Raw genomic sequence first — 27,477 nt, 5'->3', positions numbered from 1 at the left:
AGCCCTCAAAATAGGTGTTTGCCTCATGGATGGCATCTTAGGTTAGGGTAGGATAAATGCCTGCCCAAGCGAGGGCCCACAAACAATCAAATTCGTCCATTATGATGTCATACAGGGGAAAAACAGAGGGGGAAAGCAAAAACTGAACAGCGGGGAAGAAGGGGCTTTGGATTCGAAGATGATAACCAAACGAAGACGAATTACAAAACAATGTAAGCGCTGATGAAACTCACCCGGCGTGTAAATCTTAAACCTGCTATATCGGCAGCTGTAGCTAAAAAATGAGAGCCCAGATATTTGAATCTTAGCTCAACGAGAGCAGGGTCGCTGAGGAGAAGGTGCTGATATGGCATCTTCATTGGACACATATTTTATATCGCCAAGTCATTTCTTCATACTTGGAACTGGGAAATGGTAGCAGTTGGCTATTAGACTAGAAAGTATGCTGGATGAGGGAGCAATCCAGGATGGACTAGATACTTGTGCTCCCAAGTTTTGTAGAAAATAGCGACGACTCAAATCAACAGATTTGCATAATATGAACCGGTGTTAGATTTATCATTCACAAAGTGAAATCTAATGGCTTGACTGCTCTTTAATTCCTGTGATGTTGTGATGAATTCATACATATTTCGTCCACGGTTACGAAACGGCACGAAAACTCGTTCGGGTTGAGAATAATTGAAAATTTTTCTTTGAAGTTGTCAAACGATTGCGTTAGTTGTCATTTGTCAGCGAATGCAGTATCCATCTGCGGGTATCTTTATGATAACTATAGGGTGGGCCATGTAAAATTTGCTTTTTGAATCGGCTATAAAAAAAATAAACAAATCAATATTTTTTCAAACTTTTTTTTTATTTTGAAGATTGAATATTGTCATTTATGAATGAAAAATAATATCGTTCAAATGACTGTTACGACTGTTACTGTTACAGTAGGCCATTCGATAAACCCAATTTTTAAGCACATTTTCGATTGTTTGGGCTCCTATTTCATGAATGGCAACTTCGATTTCATATTTTAAGGCATCAATCGTCTCTGGATGGTTCGCATAGCATTTGTCCTTAACGGTTCCCCACAAAAAATAGTCCAACGGACTTAAATCACAGCTCCGAGGCGGCCAATTGATATCGGAATTTTGGCAGTGTAACAAGTTGCACTGTCCTGTTGAAACCAAATGTCGTCTATGTCAACCTCTTCAATTTTTGGAAACAACTCGTTGAGCATGTCACGGTAACGCTCGCCATTTACTGTAACCGCTGCTCCTCGCTCATTTTCGAAAAGAAATGGCCCGATTATGCCGCCAGACCAAAAACCGCACGAAACAGTGACTCGTTGTGGATGCATTTCCTTCTCTACAGCAACGTGTGGATTTTCTGATGCGAAAATCATAAAAGAAGAAGAAGACTCACCACTTTGGAAATCGGTTTTCAATATTTCCCAATTTTGTTCATGTGTATAGCGTCCCATTTCGTAAACGTCAAAGTAAATTATTAAGTAAATTATGAACACATTTGACATGTCATTTGTGTTACCATTCTCAAAAAAATAGGTGCTTCAAAAAGCAAACGCTATATGGCCCACCCTGTAAATGTTTTAGCAAAACTAAAACTATGTATTGCTTAGTATGATAAACCTATAACCTCTTCAAGTTCACATAATTTCACTTGCCGATCTCCCAATAACAAATCGTGGATTTTATTGATCTCAATTGCCAACTAGAATGGTCGGCGTCGGTTCGAAAGCCTCAGAACACTTTTCACCCTATTTTTGTGTATGTAATGGGCCTTTTGAGAAAAAAATATGTTTAATGAGCACAGGAAATTCACTTGCATCAATTTTTAGGAAAATATTCGAAGGCTTCTCTTTAAAATTGCTGTTGCATCAAATCTATTTGATAGATAGACGACGAGAGTCATAGTCAATCCAAACCTGGTGGTCAAATAGCTCTAAACAAGGTTTTGTAAGCTGCTACAACAACAACAACAACATATCATTAAGAAATTTGCTTTTTGACTGTCGCGTTTGTCGTACCAACGCCATTCGCTCTAATCTTCAGAAACTTAAAGACCCATTCTCATATGATATACTACATGTACCTCCTACTCGCCAGTCTCCGTACTTTTACATAAAACTAGTGAAATTTAGCTCGAATAGAATTTGAAATATGTACCTGATTGCGTTTTCCTGTCACGAAAGCAATCCGGTTTGAACTTGCCGCTAAGCTAATTGATTAATAAAAAATCAAGTGCCAACAATTTAAAATAACAATTCTTAAAGCATATAGTTTATTTTCATTTTTGTTATTTTACCTATGGAGAAAGCGTTATTTAACCTCATATTGCAAAAAAAAAATTTAAGAAAAATTATATTTTTGTCATGGTACTTCGCGTGGGCCATTTTTACATTTCCTTCTTCTCAAAATGTATTTCCTTTGTTTCACTTGCCACTACGTTCCTTTGCCAGCGCAAGGGGAACTTTTACGCATTACATAATTTTTGCTCAAAACACGGGACAGCAGAGTACATACACATAAACACATTCGTGCCTGATCGCCATCTTCTCTTAGCTGTTGTTTTTTTATTAGTATGTATTTGTTTTTTTTTCGTTTTGTTCCTTTCTGTCTTCCAACTGTCACTGGCAAGCCGACTCATTCATAATTAATGTAATTGATGAAAACATAAAATCAGCGACCGCCACATACATACATACACTTATTCGCTTATGAGGGGCACCTTGGCTTCATAAATATATGAGCAGTTTATTATTGTTTTTATTTCGTTGGGTGTTTGTGTGTCACCAAAACATTGCTAGTCGCTAATGAAACTGAATTTTTCCAGTATGGAATTTCACTTGCCGCCGGCTTCGTGGCTTTATGCTTTTGTGGCTGTTCCAGGCCTACGCTGCGTCATACAACTGAGCGGATCGAGATTGAGAATGAGTTTTCATGAAGTTGTGATTTTGTTTACTTCACAGAAACTTGAAAAGAAAAAAACAAAACGATAAATGGATGAATGGTTAAACGGTCGATTGGGTGCCGTATTTATTAACAAAGAAATGATAAAATTTACCCAGCAATACTTTGCAAAAACAAGTGCATGCACATATTTATCATATAGGAGTATAGCAGAAATTCACTGAAAACAGAAAACAGAGAATAAGCCCGCGACAGTGCCAGCGCAAAATAAGAGTCCATAAATAGCAAACAAACAATTAAAAAGCGATTAACAATCAATGATAATGAAAGCCTTAATGAATGTTAGAAAATTACTATAAATAAAGCAATGATAAAGGAGCCGAAAAAATAAGCAAAATAATCGAGTAATTGATGCTGGAATTTCGAAAAAAATATAGGTATAACATAAAAATAAAAAGTAGTAAATTTACTTTTGGCAAATTAAAAAATTCCGTTCAATTGAATGTAGGTTGCAAGCGATTTTTTTAATTAAACCCAAATGAAATTTAAAATAAATAAAAAAATGTAGAAAAAGAACGCAGACAATTATAGACGAATTTCTTAAAATTCTTTGCGTGTCAAACTTTTTATTGGATTGCCTTTATTTATTACTCGAAATAATACATTTCTGTTTTTCTTGCGATCGCCTGACTTCTTAATTGAGACTCATTCACGTTCAGCGTAGGCGACTGACTTCGAAGCATGAAAATGCATTGTGCCACAAAAATATGTTTGTGCGATGGGTTCAATGTGCAAATTATACTAATACTTGCGAAAAAAATATAAAAAAAATGTGTGAACTACAATTTGCACATTGAACTCATTTTACCATAACTGCATGCAAACATACTCATGTACATATATTAAATGTCCTTGAACTCCTCTTTTATATAGAGTATTAAAAGTAAATATTCTTAGTAAAAAAAACTGAAATACGCTCGCAAATTAAAATTTTGACTTTGAGCAAAGCTTTTTTGGCACTTTTTACTTGGCAGAAGCTGAAAGGCAGAATTCATATTTCACATACACATAAACAATACGAGCAGAACGTCACTCTGGCTATAAACTGCCCATTGCACTGCTGAGACTTTGTTAATCGAAGAAGGGAGTCAAATTCGTTTAGTGAACCAAATATTCCTAACGTTCGGTTCGGTGGCCTGGAAATCGCCATATCGTTGAATATAATATATTCAAAAACAATTGTAATTACGAATTAAAGTTATAAGCTTAATTTATCATTTCGATGTTTATGCAAAGATTTTAACTCTCACTGCAGCACCTTTGATATATAGGGGAAGCTTTTCTAGAACGGTATTATCCTCTCTCATTAACTCTCACTCTCCCAACACCATTGATATATCGGAATAAACTCTCTCATTATATGAGTGGCCCACACAAGTTGTAGAGAAGCTTTGCCTTACCCCCAACAACACAGTCCATTGTTGTTATTGGTCTATTTGAATTTCATTAGTCTTGTTGTTTTACTTTTATTTAATTTTTTCTCTGTCTGATATTTTCGTTTGGTTTTTGTGAGGTCATAAGTTGAAGAAAATCTGGTAGGTGAATGAAGTGAAATAAATTTTGTACTGTTAGTTGGTTAAAGCTAATCAAATTATGAAAATTATATAAAAAGCTTGAAGTTTGAAAACAAAAACAAGCAAACAAACAAGTTAATGTACCTATACTTCTAATAATGGACAATTAAACAAAAAATGAATGAAACGTAACGAAAAAAATCTTAAAATTGAAAAAGATTTAAAATGATTTATGAATAAAAAAGCCATATGAAAATAAAACTGAATTTATTGCAACAAATTGAAGAGGAAATGTGTAGCATGAACATAAATATACCTTTAATAAAAATGTATCTAAAAGCTCAAATACAACAAAAAAAACTCCATCATGAAAAAACATCAAGATGCACACCACGAGTAGGAGGAGGAGTTCGGCCAAAAACCCAAGCGCCAATTATTTTTATTATTATTAAATTAAATTTAAAACAACAAATCGTGAATTTGCATGGAAATACAATATTATAAAAAGCACATATCGCGAATTTGCTGGACAAAAAGTCATTATCCAAAAAAAAGAAAACTCGAGAAAATTGGCTTTAAAAATTTCAATTAACCACTCCTCACTAACATAAGTAAAATTAAAAACAAATTTTTTTCTAATCAGTTACTGATGTATATTTTTTGCAAGGTGACTTTAGCTTATTGGTTCATAATTCCCTTCCAGCAAACGGCCGATATATTAATAAAATTTTAATTCTTTAAATAGGAGTTTAAGGAGTTAAATCTGAGATATATAAATGTTTTACTGAAGTTCTTCAATACCTCACAACTGTGAAAAAGTGAATGACTAGAAAGTTATAATAAAATTAGCAAATAATAGCAACTTACTTTAAAACTTCATAGAAATACGCTAGAAGTCATATAGAACTAGTTGAAGTATTAAATGAAAAATTAGTAAATAAAAGTGCATAAAAGTATAAAATACTTCAAAAATATTTTTGCGTATTAAAAGTATAACAAAATACACAAAAGGTCATATGAACCTATTTTATTATTTAAAAAAAGCAAAATTATAACAATATGTAACAAATTTTATTAAAAAACCAAAAAAGTGAATAAAATAGAAAATCATTAAAATTTTATCTACTACATATTAATATAACCTAAAAGTACACAAACAAATTACATGAAACTATTTAAATTACAACTACAAGAAAAACCAGCAGAAATTATATAAAAATATTACCAGAAAAAAGCAAAAAAAAAACACAACATAAGTATGTGTGCTCCGCATATTCAAATCATAGAGAAATACATACTCACTGAAAAACTACCTAAATTGAAACTACCAAATACAATTTTGTTTTTGTAATCTATATGTACAACATTGTAAAAAATCCACAAGCTACCAAGAATACTTCGAATCGCTTAGATTTTTACAAAGGCATAAAGCGAAATACGAATCCGTTCAACTAACACATCCAAAACAAGCGAAACGGAAGTACGCGTAAAAACATTTAAATTAGAAGCCACAAAATAGACGAGACCAACACAGAAGTAATCAAATCACAAACAATACATGCCACAATCATACTAATAGTTAATGACACACAACAAAAGTTACAAAAAATAAAATAAAATAAAATCGTAATAATTTTTTAAGATTACAATCAACAAACTTAAATTGCTACAGAAAAGAACGCAAACTCAATCAACAAGCAGCATAAAACGATTTAACGTCGGTGGTCAAATGCGCATTCGGCTGATCGGTCGGTTTCTGCTCTCTTTAGTAACGTGAGCGCACGCAATCTCGCACTAATTCTTGTTGTTATTTCACTTAAGAAACACACACAATCACTTGGAGACACGCTAAATCGTCACCTTTACTGCTTGTTTCCCCTCCAATATCAACGTCCAAACCAACACGACCACTATCACTATTTCATCGCCTCCACAACCACCACCATCACCAGCAAAGCAATCAATTGACCCAACAGCGGCGCCGTTAATTTCCTTTTGAATGGAAACACTGGACAGTGGCATTTATGAGACGCATAACTGCCGCCGCCTGCGACTCCTGCAACTCAACGCTGTCAGTCATAACCACGACAAAGACAACGGCAACGTTATCGTTAACGTCAAAGTTTACATCATCGATACGAACGCTATTTGCGTACAACAACGTCACTGCGCACGCTGCTGCGGCTGCTACCTGCTCGCTGGCGGCTACTATACGTTGTGGATTGTCAAATTGAATTATCCAAAAGGTAGGTAAACAATAGCATAAGGCAGGGAAATCGGGAAGATGAATAAAAATAATTCATTTAATATGCGAGATAAAGAAAGAAAATAACAAAGGTAGCCAAAAAAGTAAAAAAATAAAGAAAGAAGATTTCCGAGAATGAAAGAAATATGAAAATGAAAGATAATGAAAATATGGTGCAATGAGGAAATAAATGCACTCTAGCAATGATTAGTGCTATCATTAAAATGTTATATAACGGTAAATTACAATATCTTCGCCATTAAAGTTCCTGCTGACTGCTGTTTGAAACTGGGCATGAATACTTCTAATATATTTAATAAAAAAATTTGATTTACTGAAATTTTTAATGGATTTTAATGGATTTGTTTAAAAAAAATATTAATATACCGTTTCTTAAATGAGCAGTAGATATTTTGTTAATATCGCTTTAGTATAACTTTCCGAATCTTTATTTTTTTAATACAGAATTTAGAAATACATAATTTCGCTATAAAGAATTTTATCAAGTGGAATTTTGCAGTACAGAATCTTAATCGCCAGAATTTCGAATACTGAATATACGAATTTTGTACTCAACCCTCATTAATTGCTATAGCGCTTAATAGTCACTAATAACTAACAATCACTGTCCGAGTACCGGTGTTAGACATTGTTTATCTTAAGTTATTTTGTAAATGTGAAGGGCATGTCAATGTTGCTCCCGCAGATTGACAGACAAGTTTGTATACAATTACTTGTCGGAAAATGCATATACGCACAGGTAAACACACCATACACACACACCTACAAACCTATTTACGCTATCACACTTCCTCAACTCACACTGAAAATTATCAAATCACTAATGTAAATATAAAGAGGAAAAAGAAATAACAAAAACTCTCCACTCAGTCAACGCTATGCGCCATTGTTACTCATACGCCATGCTGTACCGTCGCACTATGCCCTATGTTTTTGCTTTGGCTGCAGTTTCTCAGCTGTCAACCACAATCATCAGCCGGCCGACATAGACTATACGTAAACAACCTGTTGCTCTCGCGCCCTCACACAACTTTGCTTATCACATTTCACTGAAATGTAAATATTTTTCTTGTATTTGTGATAAATAAATCTGATTATATTTAATTTCTAACTGCGTTGCACGTCTAATTAGACATTGTACCCACTAAGCGTGCAGTATAGGTTGGTGTGTATGTATATGCATATGATTTTTTATGTGTTCACTGTTTGCCTGTTTAATTTTTATTCTAATATAATAAATTAAAAGATGTACACATATGTATGTGTGAGTGTATGCCCGAGCGACAATTATAAACAAACTAAGTGAAACGCGACTGTCAACGAGGGTGGACATGTTTGCGTGCTAAGTTTTTGATATATTTTTTTGTTGTTTACAGAAATGACTACAACTGATAAATTTGATAAAACCAAAAAATTCTGGAAATTTTTTTACAATCATTTGAGCCCACACTTACAAAATTTTTAGTGGAGACCGCTATTCGATTTTTTTTTCTATCACCTGGTGTTTCGTACCCGGGGTTTTGAACCAGTGCGCTCTTAATCTCAAAAGTGATAACAGAATCTGCTACTTTGAATTAGTTGAAAATTGGATATTTATTACAAAATTTTTGACTAAGTATCCTTCTCCTACCCCTACTGGTACCCTCTGCTGCATGTGTCGCTTCTGCTTTGTATACCTAGAGACACGAAGATTGAAGACTATAATAGGAGTTCCCTTCAACAAACCGCAATCATTCTATTTCCGGTTTTGGATGTTTTAGTGAAGGTAGAAACTACCTTCAGAAAGTCGTAATAAGTAAGAAAAGGTATTTTTGCTCAATTCGAAAGCAACCCCCGTAGAGATTCTAGTCATGAATGCTCAACATTCACGGGTCACCACAATAGAACATTTCCACTCATTATAACATATTTAATTTTGGCATTGACTTAGAAGGAATCTTTTTCGTCATCATTGCCACGCGTGTACCTATTTTTTTGTGCTTACACTTACTTTTCTTTCCTACTGCGTTTATTACTAACATACAACGTGACCACCCAAGATTTCATTCTACTCATAATAGAGTAATTTTATGTAACCACTTCTCTCTACCTCTTTGAACGTAGACCGGAATCCTTTGTGATGAGTATTAACGCATAAACAAAGTTTCACTTAATCTATAAATCTTTGCTGGTATTCAGTGAAAACTACAATACTTTAATATTGGGTGGCCTGTGGAACCACTTAGCAACCAGTTCTCTAAGAAAAATAGTACGTCGATATTTGGATTAACTCATGTTAAGCTAAATCAGGATCGCAAAACTTTCTCCATGTGTTATGGCATCTTCTGGAAGATCTCCTAATACTGTGTGCTCATAAAGAATTATATTTCGTAGCTTTATTAAGCCATATACGTCTATTTTACCTAACTGCATCTTGGGTGTATTCATTTATCGCAACGATATTCAACTTACGAAGCCAAACTTGCATATTCAAACTCATCTACAATTTGGTTGAACTCTTTAAAGTTATGAAAGCAAATAAGTCACTTAAAGAAAGATATTAATATCCTTTTTTTCAATAAAACTATTTTTCAAATAAATTTTCGATTAACCAAAAATTAAATTTTTTTTGCACAACCACTACTAGCACGCATTCACAAGATTTGCAAATTTCTATCTGCGCGCCTGCAATAATCGTTCACAGTTTTGGAACACATTCAAAATTGGCATGAATATTTTGTGAAGCAACAGCACAGAACCGTACACTCTTCCATGTGCAATGGCGAAATAGAAACAATGTAGTGTGAATGATCAGAAACCGCGAAAGAAATGCCACATGAACAAAAGCAGAATACGCAAAAAGTGTATCGTATGTGGAACGCTTTCAATACATAGCGCAGAAATGTGCGAGCGTGCGTAGTATGTTTTTTAAAAGATTTCGAACGGTTCCACAAGGAATCAGTACCAAAATTCTAGACAATATAAGCTAATCGGAACAATATAGGGTCATTTGCTGGGCAACACTGCATCAGCAAACACCGGAAAACACCGGAGAACAGGGTATGTACCGAAAGTGTAATGAGAAAAGTGTACTTTGAATAGCAACAAAATTAGTAGATGGTAATTTTAAATATTATACCATGCAGCATTTAAAGGTAGCCAGACAGTTGAGTCATTGCATATATTATAGCCAGCAAGTGTCCAACGATCAAAGCGTACGAAAGTGTGAAAGTGTTTATGATTTGTTGAAAATGCGGACTTAGTAAATGATTTGAGGTTTTGTGTCTGTGCTTGTGTTCGCTGTTGTAAAAGTGCAGTGTTATAAATATCGCAACATTGTTTTAGTGCGAATTGGTTGATGAGATTGGTTGGTGGTGACGCTCGTTCATGACGTCGACGTTCAGCGATGTGGTTTTGAAGCTGTCCACGTAAAAGGGTGTTTCACAAATACATTTTTTATTATTATTTTATTTTATTTTTTTTTTGAATTACAGAAAATGCAGCATAATTACAATACTATTTTCGGAATACCATAGCTTTATGGGAATAAGCAAACAAGCCTAATAGTTATGAAATGTGCCTTTTTTGTATTGCTGCCCCATTCTATCAATGGTATTTATGGTTACTGACTCCATATCACAACTATCTACCATTGCGCGCCTTAAACGCCTCTAGATTTTCGAAAAAAAATATTTACTTTTGAGCGCACCAGCCAAAAAAGTTTTGCGGCTTCAAAACGCAGCACTGACTAACCAGATGTCACGACGGCTAATAACACAGTTACCAAACTCAGCGCTCAAAATGAATTATACTAATTTTTTTTAGTATTCTGTGTGGCATTCTTTGTGCAATTCGATCTGATTTAAGGCACAAATTGACGAACGATAATGAAGCTGATAGTTGTACGCCTTCCACTAAGTTCAGTTAATTGGTCCTAGTGGCGGAATAAGCCGAGATCTTATTGCCTCATCTAGTTGTGGTGTGAAATTGTAAAAATGTAAAATGTAAATAAATAAATTAAAATTTGAAATATTAAATGTGGCAAAAGAGCTAAGAACTCCTTGTGAAATTTCACCGCCACTGAAAATTATAGTTTATTGAAAGAAAACTATTAACCAATATTACTACCCTTACGTTTTTGCTGAACCGCAAAACAATAGCAAGGAAAAAATTACCCGAATTCGGGAAAAAAGTCACTCCTTGTGAAATTTCACCGCTACTGAAAATTATAGTTTATTGAAAGAAAACTATTAACCAATATTACTACCCTTACGTTTTTGCTGAACCGCAAAACAATAGCAAGGAAAAAATTACCCGAATTCGGGAAAAAAGTCACTGGATATCCTAAATGAATGCGCCGACTTACCATATTCCGCTTTGTCTGCCAAGAGGGGCTTAGCCCAGTACTCTTACCCAGGGTTGGGTCATTTTGCTTACCCGCCAAATCTTGCCATGCGACTTCTATCTGTAAAAATGCTGAAATGTAAAATCTGCTTTAAATGGGGAAAAATGTCAGTCCATTGAGGTTGTGTAAAAGAAAACGGCACGCGTGTAGAAGCACGTGACAGTGGAAGAAGGGAAGCGTTGTTGGATTAGCGGTGGTATAATTACGCTTTATCAAACTAACGATATAAGGAATTTAAAAAAATCTCCTTTCCAACGAAGATTAGGTACAGTTTCTATGAACCATATCTGCTGTACACACTGAGCAATACAGCTCTGAGTTCCAAAATAGTTTGCCAACATTATTCCGGCGTGGTCCATGCGAAAAGTCCTCAATTTTTCTTCTATTGATAGACAGTAAAAATGTCGAGTGGCAAAAGCTATTGAGAGCCAGTATCATCATCGTCATCTATACGAAAATAAACTCTTATTTGTACCACCCTGTACGCTGGTTGCCCTTCTTGAACGCAATGCCCTTGCATTTTCTCTTCTCTACAAAACAACCAAAACTGGACAATTGCGCGCCTTGCATACATTTAAAAACTTAATAAATGGGAAATCGTTTACTTGGATTAAACTGGTCATAAACTGGCTGTAACGAGTTGGAATTGGTTGTCGGGTCGCCGCGTTATGTGTATCAATAATGTTGTTGGCGCTGCAATAGTTGCTATTGCTATTGCTATCGTTATTGTTACTTTGACAGACATTTGTTGTTGCGCACTGCTACGTTTGCTACATATTCGCGCGGCGTGTCAATTTAAACTCATTTAAATGAAACGCGCGCCAGTATAAACTGACTGAACGCTGGCTGGGGACGGTGGATTTTCATAAGAATCATAGGCGTATTTGTTGTAGTTGTTGATGATGTTTCGCTCGCCGGTCAACTGGCAATCGAAGTGCGAGTGATCAATTTGCGGCGACACCACAAATGTGCGACAATTTGCCCGCACTATATGCAAACCTATGTATCATAATATATATGTTTGTGTGAATGCATATACATATGTAAACGGTGATGGCGGCCAGCTTACACACTTCTTATTTCATTTTTGTTTATACCTCCTTCTGTTATTTCTATAATTTACCTCTTTAACGTTGGCTTCCTTTGTTTTACGCTTCCATTATTATTGTTTTTGCGCGCGTCTTCTGTTGTTCTTCACTTAATTTCGCTATGTATATACACCATGTTTACTTTCGTTTTTTATTGCCCATTTACACTTGTTTTCGCCGGGTATTAAAATCAATTAGTTGCATTTGTTTACAAATAAACCCATCATGGCTGCTAATTTAAATGGATTTGCTTTGTTAATAATGATTTGCTTGCTGCTAAATTTAAATAAACCAAATTTTTACAAAACGAATTCGTGCAATACGCAGCCATGTACTTTCCAACAAAAATTCAAATACGAGCACCTCTTAAGGTCGCCTCCACACAAGAAGGAGAAACATCGGCTCAAGCGCCGGCTAATCGACAGAAAACACAAACGACCAGCTCGGCCCTACACAGGGTGTGGTAGATGCTTCATTTCACGTGTGCTCACTTCCTTTGGTCGTGCATTAAGTGTGATAGCCATTTTGACTGAAAATTTCCTAAACCCCTACTCAAAATGGATTATCTATACACATGCGATTATTTGTTGGCGAAGCTTGTACTCACGTAGGCTCAAAAGCAGAAACAAAGCACACAAATACTCATAGCTTGAGGGCATGGGTACTTGGATGGGCCATCCGTCAACTCAAGTATAAAATCAACATTGTTTACTTGGAATCTAATCTGAAAGCGCTTGTCTCTTTGATATTACTTAATAATTTATTAACAGTTAACTGATAAAATAGTTAAAAAACAAACAAACAACAAATTAGTTTTCACGCAACTCTTTTACTAATATAGGTTGCAAAAACTTTGGGAGTTGATCAATCAACCATTTCCAAACGTTTAAAAGCCATGAGAATGATCCGAAATTCAAATTTCGAAAAAAAACCGCACGAACTTATTCATAGACCTATTACTTTTTAATACTTAATAGAGCTTCAAATCTTTGCCATTTTTTTATTGTTATGCTTCCTTCTGTTTGTATTTATGTCATCACTTTTAACAGACTAGTCAATGGTTATAAATCCTTGTGGGTATATATTTGCTCACTACATATTTAGCTACATATTTACCTAAATAAAAATACATACAAAGTATACGGAGGACTATAATTCATTTTGGAAATTATATAAACAAATTTTTAACTCATTAATGTCTGCATGAGTGGCGGCGCATGGGCGTATCCGCACTGATGGCTGGCTGATGAGTGGCTGTGGTGGGTGAAGAAAAAAGCGTTTTTATTTAATATTTCATTAAGTACACTTCCAGAAAGCACAAAAAAATACCGTTCATTAAACAACGATAGCCAAATATAAGAGCAAGAAATGCCAATCTTTGGGGTGATGGACGTTTGTGCGTCACTACTTTCGCCGAAAGTGCCGTAGTCGCCAGCCAATCGGAAAGCGTTGCGTGGTTTAGCTGCTGTAGACAAGAAAAATCTACTTTTCAAAGGCTAAAGTTCTCGCAAAATTATTTTTTATGTGCTGATTTTAAATATCTTTGTATAGCTATGTATATGTGACTGTCTGTCAGACAGCTGAATATATATGTGGGTAAGCAAATGGCAAAAACTATTGCGAAATTACTTAAATACCAGCAATTTTAGCTAGAAATTATTTTTTAGATACATATCTAGGGGCACATCGACTAGTAATTGCAAGGTCGTTTGTTCGATACACATTTCCAACAAGCAATTTGTACTTAAATTATATAATTTTTGTTTAAAAACTGTCATAAGCCAGCAGCCTCCCGATCTCTGGCCACTTAAATTTTACTTCAGTTTCTCTTGAACTTCGTACTCTTTAACGAAAGCCGGTTACGCAGGCAGTCAAATGACCAGTGATTTCTGGTGTTTTTCTTCAGGAACATTGTTTTTTATAGTTGATGCTTAATGTTATGTGCGACCATTATTTTTTTATGCGACCACAACAAACTTTTCAAAGTGTACGATTTGAGAGTAAGCACTTGGAAAGCTGGCTTTTTAGTGAGGAAATTCATTTTAACAAGTTGTATTTGGTGCCGGTAAAGAAAAAAGTGGCCATCATCACTGACTAATCATCTCAAAATAGGAAAGATGTGAAGTATTTAGACGGAATTTTATTGGAAGATAGTTTCCAAGTTGTAGCCTCTAGAACGAAATCTCTGCCCAAGCACTGTTTCCTCATGCTTGAGAAATACATATGTACCTACCATAATAGAATTTTACACTGGTTCTCAAAGTGTTACACTCAGGAAAAAATTTAGACTTTTTGGTATGTTGTCCTTAGCCGAAGGCAGGTTGTTATTGAAAATGAGCAATATCGGGCACTTACCACGACCTGCTTTGTGAAATGCGAGTGGTATACACACCTATACGTACCTATGAAACTATATAAAGGGTGTTTTTTTAAAAGCTTGAAAACATAAATTGATAATACAAAACAGAAATATTGTCGGACTGAATTATTGTAATGGGGTCAAAGAGTTTTCGAAATAGCACATGAAGAAATGGAGCTCCATCTGATGTGTACTTTTCTGAGAAATAAATTGTGCTATTCACTTTTAACAACAGTCAGGGGGATGCCGATGGCCAGGTGGGTGACCTCTGAAACCAATTCAATTGACCCCATCCTGGCAAGCTCCTCAGCAATTTCATTTCCTTCTATGTTCCCATGTCCTGGTACGCAGATCAGAGAAATGATACCTGCACACCCAAGAGATTTGATCTCTTCCTTACAGGAGTTGACCAATTTGGATGGTCATGGTGGCGTCGTCAGAGCCTTGATCGAAGCTTGACTATTGACAAAAAATTAATAAAAAAAAAACGATTTATTTGCAGTCAGCACGTAAATTTAGCTCTATTTCGCACGAAATCAAATTTTCCTACTTACCACTGAAAATTTTGTTCTTAATTTTCATTTACACATTTATTTCGAAAATTAAATTTTCCAAATGATTTTTCTTGCGAATTGCATACAATTTGCAGCTTTTGAAAAAGGCAGGTACATTTTACATTTGGTGATTCTGTCATAAATCTTACTTTCAATCTCGTATTCCGTTGTGCGTAGCTCCAGCAGCCCACATGTGTCTACATACGTACATGCTTGCATACTTACATACACATATAGGCATTTTAGTACTTTAATTTCATTTTTAATTACATTTTAATATTATTTAGTAATTCCTTTCGCTTCCGTAGCCTTTCAAGTCCATTTTATTACCGCTATATTCTCGTACACATACATACATACATATGTTCTTATAAATAATGGCTTACTTAGTACTTTCTGCTATGCGCCCATCCCGCCTTCAGCTATCCGCAATCAAGTTATTCATCTTTTTTATTTGGGTTCACTTATTTATTTAATTTCCCGCTTATTCTTTGACGTCAATAATCTTTAATTTTCTTTTAATTTATTTATGAATTTAACTCTGCTAAAAGTTATTTTTAGTCAAAGCAAAAGAGTCGTTGGACCACAGCGCCCAGACGCTACTTCGACTTAAGGCGACAATTCGCTGGACTCGCAGCACCCCGTAACAGCCAGTTGGGTGGCGTTATTTTTATACGAATGTGAATTCGCACATATATGATGTGTGTATGTATGTATGTATTTGCCAATAGCTGCATAGCTACATGTATACTAAACACAACTCAATCGTACACACACTCGCACACATTCATAGATGTAAAAAACATTTTAAACATTCATTTTTTACGTGTTTTCGCCCTCTGCTTTCCTGCGCCGTTTTGTGGCGAAAAATCATTGCTGAAAATGTGTAAAACTGCTATGTGGAAGAAATCCAAAAGAAAAAAAATTTATATGTTCATATTTTTTAAAGACACCATTACCGTCACAGACAATGGACAAGGCCAAATGCGCCAAAATGTCATATTTTTGTAGTATTTTCGTTGTTGCATATGAGCACGTCGGCGCCCAGCGACACTGGGCGACAGTGGATTGCATGAGAGGAGAGAGGGAAAGAGTGGCAGATCGAGGGGAAGAGTGTCGAAGCAAGATCAGCGACAGTGGCAGCTGGTCGCGGCAGACCATAACCAAAACTAAGCATCAGACTATACGCGTATGGCAGGAACGCGACGGTCACTCGTGATGTGTATGCGTTTTTTTATTTGGATGTGTTTTTAGTTTTTTTACATTTTTTATCTGTGTACATTCATATGTATGTTATTTTTTTACACTATTTTTTCTTTGCCATTTCTTTGTTTTTCTTTTCGCTACAAAATTTATTGTATAGACTTCTAATATTTGCGCGCACATGTGGATATTTTTAAATTATACAAAAGCCGTCGAGACCATGTATTTTTTGAAAAGAAAAAATGAAAAAAAAGAAAAAATAAATAAAACAGAAAAAAAACCCAACGCGATATTTAATTAATTTTCATAAACAAGTGTGGTTTTTGTTTTGCAATTTTTTTATTTCTAATTTTTTTGTTGCCCAAAAATTGCCTGACTCTGTAATTGCTTGCAGGCATTTTTAAGGACATTGATGACATATTCTTATATCCACATATGTATGTGTGTGTGCTCTTAAATGCGCGCTCAGCTTACTATTAAATTCTTGATCAATTGAAAAGTTGAAATGTGCGCAAAAACAAGCCTGAGTCATTTGAAAAAAGAAAAATGAATACAATACAATACAGCTAAATCAACTTAATTCGCAATAACAAACGAATTAAAGTGTTTTGTCTTTTTTCTTGTTAGTCATTTGTATAAGTTAGTCCATTCGCTCTAATTTGTTTTTCAATATTCGTAAGTTTGTTTTCTTTTTGCGAACACTTCCTTTTGGCGTGCCAGCAGTCACCCTATTATTCCCAGAATATAGCCCGTGGCGTATGAGATACGCGCTAAAAATAAATAAATGCCCAGTATTTGAATAAGAAACAACTTTGTAAACACTGTGAAGAACGACAAAAGCTTTAATAAGTTGTATTATTTAATAATATAAATATTTTTTATTTTTATTTTTAAAATTAAAAAAAAAATTTCGCTAACTCTTTAAAACTGTGAAAAATGTCAAAATGTTTATTCCATTTTATTATTTAAAATTTAAATTTAAAAAAAATTTTTTCAATTGTTCTAGAAAATTTAAAAAGAAAATTTTGTAAATAATTTATTGGTATATTTTTCGCTAACTTCTTAATATGGTTCAAAAAAAAAAATAAACATTTGAATTCTTATCATTGATTTCAGCTCATTCTTATTTGCATGTTTTTTTTATCATATAAGGCAAAAAAAGAGAAATCGGGCTGCCATAGGTGGTCACTCATGGTTCCCGTACGCTTGTCCGGCAGGTGGTATTAAAAGAAATCCATTATTTTTCAGTAGATGGCTGTAGTGATCGATATCTCGTAAAGTAACAATCAAACAATTTGATGTTTATGCTCGTTGTCAAGGTGTCATTTCACACTAAAAAGTTTCCTTTACTGGTTTTTGTTTGTTCTATCCAATTGTGAGTTACAGGGTGCTAGTAATGGAAGTCAACAAAGAGAAAGAGGCGAAAATGAAAGCCAGCCGTAGCATCACCCAGGAGCTAAAGATCGACAATAAAACAATTTTAACAATTTGCGCAAAAATTTTACGCAAAAATAATGGATTTCTTTTACCCCAAACTAATATTTGTACCAAAAGTACAACTTTTTTTTTTGTTATTTTCCCGGTCGCAACAAATGCCCGTCGATAGGAGCTCTCTACTAGGGACTCTTTGCTGTATTAGAATAAATTGAAAACAGGAAGGCCACGTTAGATTTATCTCACAATTTCATAAAGCTTTAACTCGCGAAAAGTCGTCTACTTTGGTCAACATATGTTTATTTGCAGTACAAGGTTTGAGTCCCACTAACCCCGGTATGCGGATATCCACATTTTGTTTGGGTACCGAAAAACCCGGAATGAGGAATTCTTTAGTGAGGACATAAATTGTTAAATCTATATTTTCCTAGCTGAATTTATCAAAACACCCGTAGACATTTCCATTCGAATTTTTATTATATATATATATTTTTTTAATTTTTTATAAAGGATGCTCATAAGCAATTTTCATTTCATAATTTAACTTGTTTTAGAAGCATTTTACAATAAAACCGCTATACGCTCTGCATAAGGTCTGCTACCATTTCGCGTTTTAATCGTCTTCGAGAAGAATGCAGCCAAAGTAAGCTGGATGCTGCATCGTTGAATTGATTTTTTAGTCGCTGCTTGTGAGCTAAGGCAAATTGTTTCGTTACTTCAGTTACAGTTCGTATGCCAATATGACGATGAAAGGCGCTGTTTTAACTAAGGCACAATAAGAAAGTGAGAAAAGCTACTTTGATGCTACTCAGTCTATTTAGTTAGTGTTTTATGTACCAAGAAAGCATTTCGACAAAGTAAGGGACAGTGTGAGGGAATTGGACACAGAAGGCTCTTGGGTGGCTTAATCATTTAGAGACTGACAGGATTACTAATTTAGCGAGGGTTTTGGGCATCGTCCTCAATTTTTCGGAAAATTTATTCTTTTGTAGGCTTCGGCATAATAAGAATTTTTTTTTAGTTTTTGAATTCAAAATAAAATTTTGAAAATAAATGAGTAATTCTGAGTTGTGTTTAAAGTTTAAAATTTGGTGTAAAGTTCTTTAAAGTGAACTAGCGGTCGCTCTTCGGTAGGCAATGGCAAACCTCCGAGTGTATTTCTGCCATTTCTGCCTCATAAATAAACCATCTGCTATTCGGAGTGGGTTTAAAACTGTATCTCCCTCCAATTGTGTAACAACATCAATCCGCATGCCACAAATAGGAGGAGCAGCTCGGACAAACTCCTAACAGAAGTGTGCGCACCAATTATTTATTTTTTTATTTTAAGTGCAAGCCACTTGTATTGACGTGTTAACACCCATAACTTCCCGATAATACTGCAAAATCTATAAGCGGAAGAGAAAAAAGTTATCTTTCACTTCCATTATCACTATACGATATTGTATGAGTATAGAAGAAGAATCCTGAGTATAGTGGCAAACTTTTTCAATTAAATGGAGGCATAAAAAACCATTGGTAGCTCACTTGGAAGCTGTCAACAGCTGTGTGTGGTTGTGAGGCTAATAAGGATGTCTTTGCTCAGGCTTTTTCGAGTTCTGCCATTTTTTGGTCTTTGCCAGCAGCTCAACCTCACCCAATTTTCGATCCATAATCAATAATCAAACATCCGCCCCCAAAGTAAAAAACTGTTCAGATTCGTAACAAAAACCAGCTGCAGCACTCACGGGACTTCAATTGCAATAATAACAGTTATAAATAGCAACAATAAGAACAACAAAAACAACAATTGACAACACAACAACAGGCAATTAAAATTAGTCAAAGAGTTTTTATCTTAAATTCTGACTGACGTCAGCTCTTGTCCATCTGTCTCAGCAAATATTTGTGTATTTATGTGCGTGTACGTGTGTGCGTTTATAATCATGTGCATTAATTATATTTATTTATGTTTACGTATTTTATAATTTTTTTTATACGCTTAATGCCTGCGTGCATGCAAACGTACATGCATACGCAGATTGATGTGCGTGTGTGTGTACGATTGTTGTTATTTAAAAGTTTATCTGAATTCGAGCAAAAAATTTCCCCATTTTATGTTAAAACTACACTTATCAAGAAGTAGCTTGAACTACACTTGAGAGACCATTGCTGCTGCTGCTGCTGCTGCTCTGCTGCTGCTGCTGCTGTGACGTTAATCTTTTTATGTTTATTATTGGACTTAAAGCAAAAGACGTCAGCAGCAGTAGGCACAGTAGCAGCGAAAGTGAAAAAAGAGGCAGCTTTTTGACATTTGATTATCGTTTCATACAAAAACAAGCTTCAAAGTTTTTTCTCATTATTATTTCGAGTTTTTGTTTGCTGTTATTGCTGCAGCAACTCACGTTCGAAGCAGTTTTTGTCATGTGCTTGACTGCCTGAGCTACACGTTTTGCATTTTATGGTAGGTTCATAATTTCGGTGACTGTTTTGCGTCAAAAGAGCAACAGTAAATAACTTTTATTGCAGTGCTTGGGAAAAATTTCGTTCATAATTTACAACTAAAGTAAGAACAAGTAAAGAATTTATATAACCAATGCATGCGACCGCCAAGCCTATTTCCCAAATTGCTGAATAAACCTTTTCTTAATAAGTAGGTCGTGCTTATGTAAGTAATTTTTCCACAAAAGTTACTGAAATATCGTTTACTTTTCAATCGTCTACCCTTTTCTAATAATAATAGTTAAATCAAATTTAATTTCATAGCCACTCTAACATCTTCAAAACCCGAACGCCACATAAAATTAAAGCTTTCCGTCATTCTATCTGAGCAAACTGATCTATTGCTTCTTCAGTGATGACTCAAGCTAATTATTTGACTCAAGTGACAACAAGGGCTTTAAAAGGGCTAGGAGCGGCGTTGGTCAAACGGGTCTGCGTTCTTGTGGCTGTTTCTTCGAAATTCAAACAAAAACTTAGCTATGGCATCTACAAATGCCTCTGTTTGTTGTGGTATTTTTCTTAATTTTAAAATGTTTCTCATAAGCTTTTGCGAAATGCTGCCGGCGTGCAATGAGTCATTGAGCCAGATACAAATAAGTGTCGTTCCTGCGGCATAGCCTCAACTCTTTGGGGGGTAGACGAGCGAACGTTTTATTCATTAAATCATCACTGACAACTTTAAATCCTTAACCTCATCCAACTGCAGATACCTGGATTATCACTCAGGTGCCCTTCATTGCCATTTATTTGGCTTGGGTTTTCGCCTTGCGTTGTTTTCTTTTCCTTCAAAAAAATGTTCGTGTCACTTCTCGAGTTGCACCCCACAACTTCCGCTTTCAGCAGCCATTATTCCTCAGCCTCTACTTTTTTGTACATATGTATGCATATATATATATAAATATATGTAAGTATGTATACATAAAATGTTTGTTTGCATCTCAGAATACTTGTAATAATTTTACTTATTCGCGTGTTTAACCGAAAAATCCACTTCGCCAATGAACTTCAATTGCATTTCATCTACTCGCAAGAAAAACTTTTTTATGAACCCATAAATTTCAAGTACATTTTAATTAAAGCAAAAAAACGTCAGCCCCTCGGTAGTGGTGTGCAAGCAGTTTTGATGTATTGTATATACAATACACATACATACACGTGTGCTTTGTTGTTATTTTCCGCTGGCAAGGTAACTTTGTATTAAAAGAAATTTCATTTCATTTGTATTCGTAGTTGCATTTGCATGTGTGCGTTGACAATGAATTAATGTAAAGACTTAATAACTTTTTTTCGTCTACAACTACATACACATTTGTCTAAAGCTAAAAAATATTTGCATGGACTTGCACGAGAATCAGCTTATGAAAATGAAAAATTGTAAATATTTATTTGTATTTAAAAAGCGGAAGCCAGCTACGACTACAATTGACATTGGAGAATATATTTAAAGAAAAAAAGGTATAAGACATTTTTCTAAGCTATGAATATTTTTAAAAATATATATTTCCAACAAAGAACAACAAAAGTTATGCAACTCTTAAAAGTCCAGATTAACTTAAATATTTTCTGTCAAACAATTTGCGCAAAGAATCTTTAATTCACACAAACTTCCTTTTGAAAGGTGCAATATAAATTTTTATTAATTAATTATTTTTAAATTCACGAATCTTTAGAATTTTGTATATAACTATTTTTTTACAACTACTTAGATATAAACTTTCGAAGGAAAGTCTTTTTAAAACCGGATTTTTATCTATGCAAAACTACTTTGTAGCTAAGAGATTGGAAAAATTTTCCTTGAAGTTAACCTCTTAATGCAGCACTTTAAGCGTAACTAAATTTTTTATCAAAATTAAAACATTAAAATGTGGGATATATTTTGTAGACCTTTTCATTTATGTTTCAAACTTATTTTCAACATTTTTGAGTACGCGCTGAAATTCGGGTTTAAAGAAAGCCAATAAATCAGAGTTGACTCTGAAACAAAAATTACTTAATTAGGGATGGTTCCATCGGTAAGACTTTCTCCATCTGCGTCTCCTCGAATGTCATCCACCTGATGATAGTGGTCAAAAACAGGTTGGTTTGCTTCTAGTTCAAGCAGTTTGAAATTTTCATGTGATACCTCATTTTTTATTAATGATTGATTTCCTTATTTCACTTTTGGCATGCAATTGATTTCCCAATGAGTACTTTCTATTTATAGACTGCTTCTTCTTTACAATTATAATTCTTCACTTTTATAAATTTCCGGATTGCGGCGCCATCACAACCAGCCACAATAAGGAATTTAGCAAAATCTCATTTCATTTTTAACTGCATAGTTTTTTTTTAATTTTTGCATTCCTTGGCAATTATAAACAAATTGAAAAAATTAAAAGCCATTTCTCCCGTCCCTCAGTGGGATAAAAGCAATAACTAAAATTTTGGGCCACTTATAAGTGCAAACATTCTATTTTGTTGGCAGCGGCTAAGTGCTATTGAATAATACAATTGCGCGTGCGCATTTTTTACGAAAAATTCATTTTTTCGCGCTAACGATAAAATAATTGAGATAACTTAACGTAATTATTCAGCGTGAGAGTTTGTAAACATTTTTGGTTATACAATATGTGCAAAAAACAATCAGAAACAAATAAATCTTGATGTTGATAATGGCAAAATAGCCGAGATGAACTAAAAGCACAATGCTTAGAAATTCCAGGAAGCTGGCAGGCTTATCGCATGCGCAACAACAACGAACAAATGTGGAAAGTGGAAAATACAACAGGGCGCCCTAAATCACTAGTAAATATGTTTGTACGTATATATCAAATGCATGGCAAACATGTTTAAAATGTGATCCACATACAAGCATACAACAACAACAATTGACTAAACAGCGTAAAAAATATATGTAGATATTAAACAAAATATTCAAATAAACTGCACGATCCCGCTGGGTTGCCATAAAAACGTTAAATAATGTGTGTGTGCGTATGTGTTTTGATTTTGCAATAAAATTTATAATGTTAAATTACGTAGGTAGTTAGTATCTTAGTATCGGTGCTATCTGCAAGTGATATGCAATCGAGCACATGAGCCACACAAACAAACATGAGCACAAGTGTGTGTATGTGTGTACGTACATAGGGTGTGCTTAGGGCACATACACCACTTAACATTCACCAGCCTCTCGGTGTTTAATAATTTTTTCCTCTACTCCACCCTATACATATATTCGCCTCCACTCCCCTCACTATGCTTTACCATACTGTTGTTTGTACTTTTTTATTGCTTATCCTTCTTCTTCTTGCGTTTTCACCCAGCGATAGGGATCACTTGCAGCTTCTGTATGTAAAATCACTTATCAGTAGCGCGACAAAAACAATAAGAACAATACAAATAATATGCGCGTAGTTATCCGACGCTCATGCACAACCAAACATATAGTCTAGGCGAAGAAAATTTCCCTGATATAAGGCGGTGTTGCCATAGTTCTAGACTCATTGTCAAACGGTTTTTAGAGCCGTCAAGTGCTCATTAACCTTTATTCCAAAAAAGTTTGATTTTATCTACAACTGCATAGTTGGCGTATTTTGACTCAGCTTGGAGTTTTGCGATAGCATTTCAGCATATACTAATTCGTGGGTTTGCGAAAGTGACGATCAGCAGCAGCAACAATACAAAAACAATTAACGGTTAGTAAGCGAATCCTGCAAATGTATTAAAGAAAATTTTTATCAGGACGTTAAAGGATGCAAATATTTTTTATAAAGTTTAGTAGTGATACAAATTAGGCAACAAGGACAGAAAGGCAGGGCTGCTAAGTGATGTTGCATACATTTATACTTACAGATAAAATATATAAAAAGTGCTCCATAAGGACTATGTAGGGCACAAAAGATCCTCAGATTGAAGCAGAAAAACGCATGCCAATATTTGAGAAAACAAATTTGATACACCGATTTGTGACACTTTAGTGAAATGCAGAATTTTTTCATCAAAGTCAAGTGAAATATTTTACAAATTTTTAGTGTAGAATACCAATAGTTTTGATATAAGAAAAAGTGTATTTCCTTCCATTTTTACTTTTCTTTGGTTCTTCAAAACTCTTTGTTTTATTGTAAGCATTTGGCATTTTATGAGGGTTTCTTTTCATATGTATATGTGGAGAAATATTCAAAATATACAATGAAATCTAAAATTTTCTAAATTAACAAGACTCCATTAACTGAGTATGAAAAAGGGAACCGACGAGGAGTAATATCTGCTATATACCATTTTTAAATTTTTTGAAGCACTTAGGAGTCAAAAAATTAATTTTTTCTACAAGAAACGGCATTTGTTATTGTAAGATTACTAATAAGGATGTTAGAAGTTCCCAGGATACTACTGGCATTATGTTAAGTACTGTGGAAAATTTCAAAACGATTGAATGAAAGTGTAGACGGGCTTCAAAAGTAAAAAGTTTCTAGAAAAACGTTTTAAAATCGAGCAGGTATGGCCTGGAGCAATGAATTCAAGTACTCATAACTTCGTCAATTTTGCTCCGATCGGCTTGACATTTTGACAAAATATTTCGTAGACATTTAGCAGATGATCTTTCTCACAACCATTACTAAGAGCGCAGAGTTGTTGTCTTGTACGCAAATATAATATTTTTTTTGTCATGAGTCCTTCAATTAAAGGAGCTATCCCCAGTTAGTATTCCTGAATATCCACGAAATAGCGATGTCTTTTCTTGTACCCCTATTAGGTTTGGTGGATATTTTAATTGCTGTAAAACCAAGTTTTTGCTTTTTTTTGTAGAAATGCAGTTATAAATAATTATATTACAAGTGCTTTGCAAAAGGACTCTAGTGACTAAGAAGGCCAGAATATTTATTTACATATTTTATGAAAATTATTCAAGTCAGCTCAATTGTCGATTTTGCAGAATTTTGGCCCAATGGCTCGTTTTAATATTTTATCTACTCTTTGCTCTCGTAAGACTATTCTTTAAATATATTTTAAACATATTCAATGTCAGTCTTTGAAGGATTAAACGAAATGCAGGGCCCTTCAAGATCGAGTTGTTTTTTTTTAAATACAAGAAAAAAGAAATTTTGCGCCACATATTTTTGACTATTTATTTACTTTATAACTTCAATTATTTGTTTACAAAAATATAGTTCATACTACAAACAAGACCCATATAAGGGATAGTTTTTAATTTTGTATAAAATTTGTAAAAATTCGGGAAATTTGCATCAACACTTTTTACTCAGAATTTTTAGAATACTTTCGGGTACGCAATTTTATAAACCATTGAAATTTGGTATAATAAAGTGCAAATGTCAAGTGGTTCAAAAATCGCGTAGATTTTTACAATTTTTCTGCTGGCGTTTTCTTCCATGGAGTAGGCGTTAAATGTAGAAAATGCACGTTACCGCGACCGAAAAAAAATTCTAAAAATCAGTGTGATTTTTGACTTACTTGAAACTTGCACTTTATTGTGCCAAAATTTAATGAACTATAAAATTGTATACCCGAAATTTTGCATACATAAATTTTTTCTGAAATTCTGATTATTGAAAATTCGCCGAATTTTTATAAATTTTGTGCAAAGTTTGAAGCTTTACATTTAATGGTTTTTGTAGTAGAATGAACTATATTTTTGAAGAAAATTAATTAAAATTAAAAACCAAATTAATTAAATCAAACAAAAACCATACACTTGAAGGACCCTATATTTGAAACGAAATTTTTTAAACATTTTTTCATACATCACTTCCTGCTTCCGTCACGAAGAAAAAATGGAAATCAACTTTCTATTCTGAACACAAACGGCAGAAAAAATTTATTCTCCGGTATGAAGTCACACATACATATGTGCATACATACATACATACAAAGCACTCGCTTTTCCATACACATACAAAAATAAACCAAACTGACCACCCCTGACATTTGCCTTGTTAATCAATTTTGGCAAGTTTTGCTGATGACATTGACGCTCCCGAACGCATCAGCTCGACAGCAACAAACTATACAAGCCCAGCAAAGAAGGGAATACGTACGCAGCAGCACTTGAAGTGTCACGTGAGCCGAAAAACAAAAAATCCATGCACCTGTGCTATATAAATATGCTAATATTGAATTTCAAATGAGTGAAACACACCTTTTTTATTATTCAAACATAAATACGTTTTAATTGTTTCACACTTGTTATTTATTTTGTGTTTGTTTTTGCTCTTAACCGCATTCTGATATTCTTTGTGCACACATCCATACAGACATGCACACACACAAGTGTTTACGTTGCTTACCTTTCTCTCTAATTATCTTCCGCACGCATTTAATGTATTCCTCTGCACTGCAATTCGCATTTTTTAAGTACTTGGATTATTTGTATGCTAATTTGGTAAACAAAATTCCACACGACCGTTAAGAGCACTTTTTTGTTAATCTTATTACAAAAGTTAAAAGGCGTGTTTGTTGAGAGGGCGTAGAACAATTTATTCTTGAAAAACTGGGAAAAACAAACATGCATATACATATATATGTATTTATGTATGTATGTGAATTCTGTATCTGCACAGAAGACTATAATAAAAAAATATTTAATTCAACTCAAGATTGTGGGTAAAGTTTTTGGTTGCACATTTTTTAAGGTCAGAAGCGAATGATCTCCGTATAAAAATAGAAAGACACATTAATTATGTAATAAACTGTACAACTTATTATATATTTTGATAAGCTAAATGTGCACTGCCCTCGCAGCATTTTAACCCTTCAATTCCTATTGCCAACGGAAAGTGGTTATCAATTTCCGAAAGTGGTGAGAGGTGTGGAATTGAATTTTTTCGTAACACCACCGGAAACATGGCAATTAACTTCTATGAGCCAAGAGTTCAAACTTGTATAAGGGGGGACTATTTTCTTAATCCGCTTGATTTTTATTATCATTTTAATTTTAACTTATATTTATGTACTTATATTATATGCTTTGAAATATTCTTAATTTTTATTAAGTAATTAATTTTTTTAAGTAGTAAAAAGTTACTTAATTTTCTTTTACTAAACCAAAAACTCGTATTTCTATCAAATTTGTTGGCCTATCCTACTCTCCTTTTGTTATTTAATTTCTTGTTGTTTTTTATTCCTTTTTTTATAAAATGTTTAACCTTTTTAATTTTATTATATTTTTATTCGGTTTTAAATTTCAACTAGACTGTCAAATGTTACATTAATAGAG

General features: G+C 34.2%; 1 protein-coding gene across 2 annotated transcripts in view; it reads left to right on the top strand.

Annotated features, from left to right (window-relative positions):
- Window positions 1-5,719: 5,719 nt before the first annotated feature.
- Window positions 5,720-27,477, top strand: part of LOC129237420 (synaptic vesicle glycoprotein 2B) — a 41,445-nt gene continuing 19,687 nt past the window's right edge. The window contains exon 1 of one of the 2 annotated variants that reach the window (XM_054872166.1): window positions 5,720-6,738. The gene's annotated coding sequence lies outside the window, so the exon portion shown is untranslated. Of the gene's footprint in view, window positions 6,739-23,753; window positions 23,939-27,477 lie in introns of those variants that run through there. The other variant, XM_054872164.1, reaches the window with a different exon arrangement.

This window comes from Anastrepha obliqua, chromosome 2 (genome assembly GCF_027943255.1).
Source record: "Anastrepha obliqua isolate idAnaObli1 chromosome 2, idAnaObli1_1.0, whole genome shotgun sequence".
NCBI lineage: Eukaryota > Metazoa > Arthropoda > Insecta > Diptera > Tephritidae > Anastrepha > Anastrepha obliqua.
The sequence above is the reverse complement of the archived record's forward strand: the minus strand, read 5'-3'. Positions and strand labels throughout refer to the sequence as shown.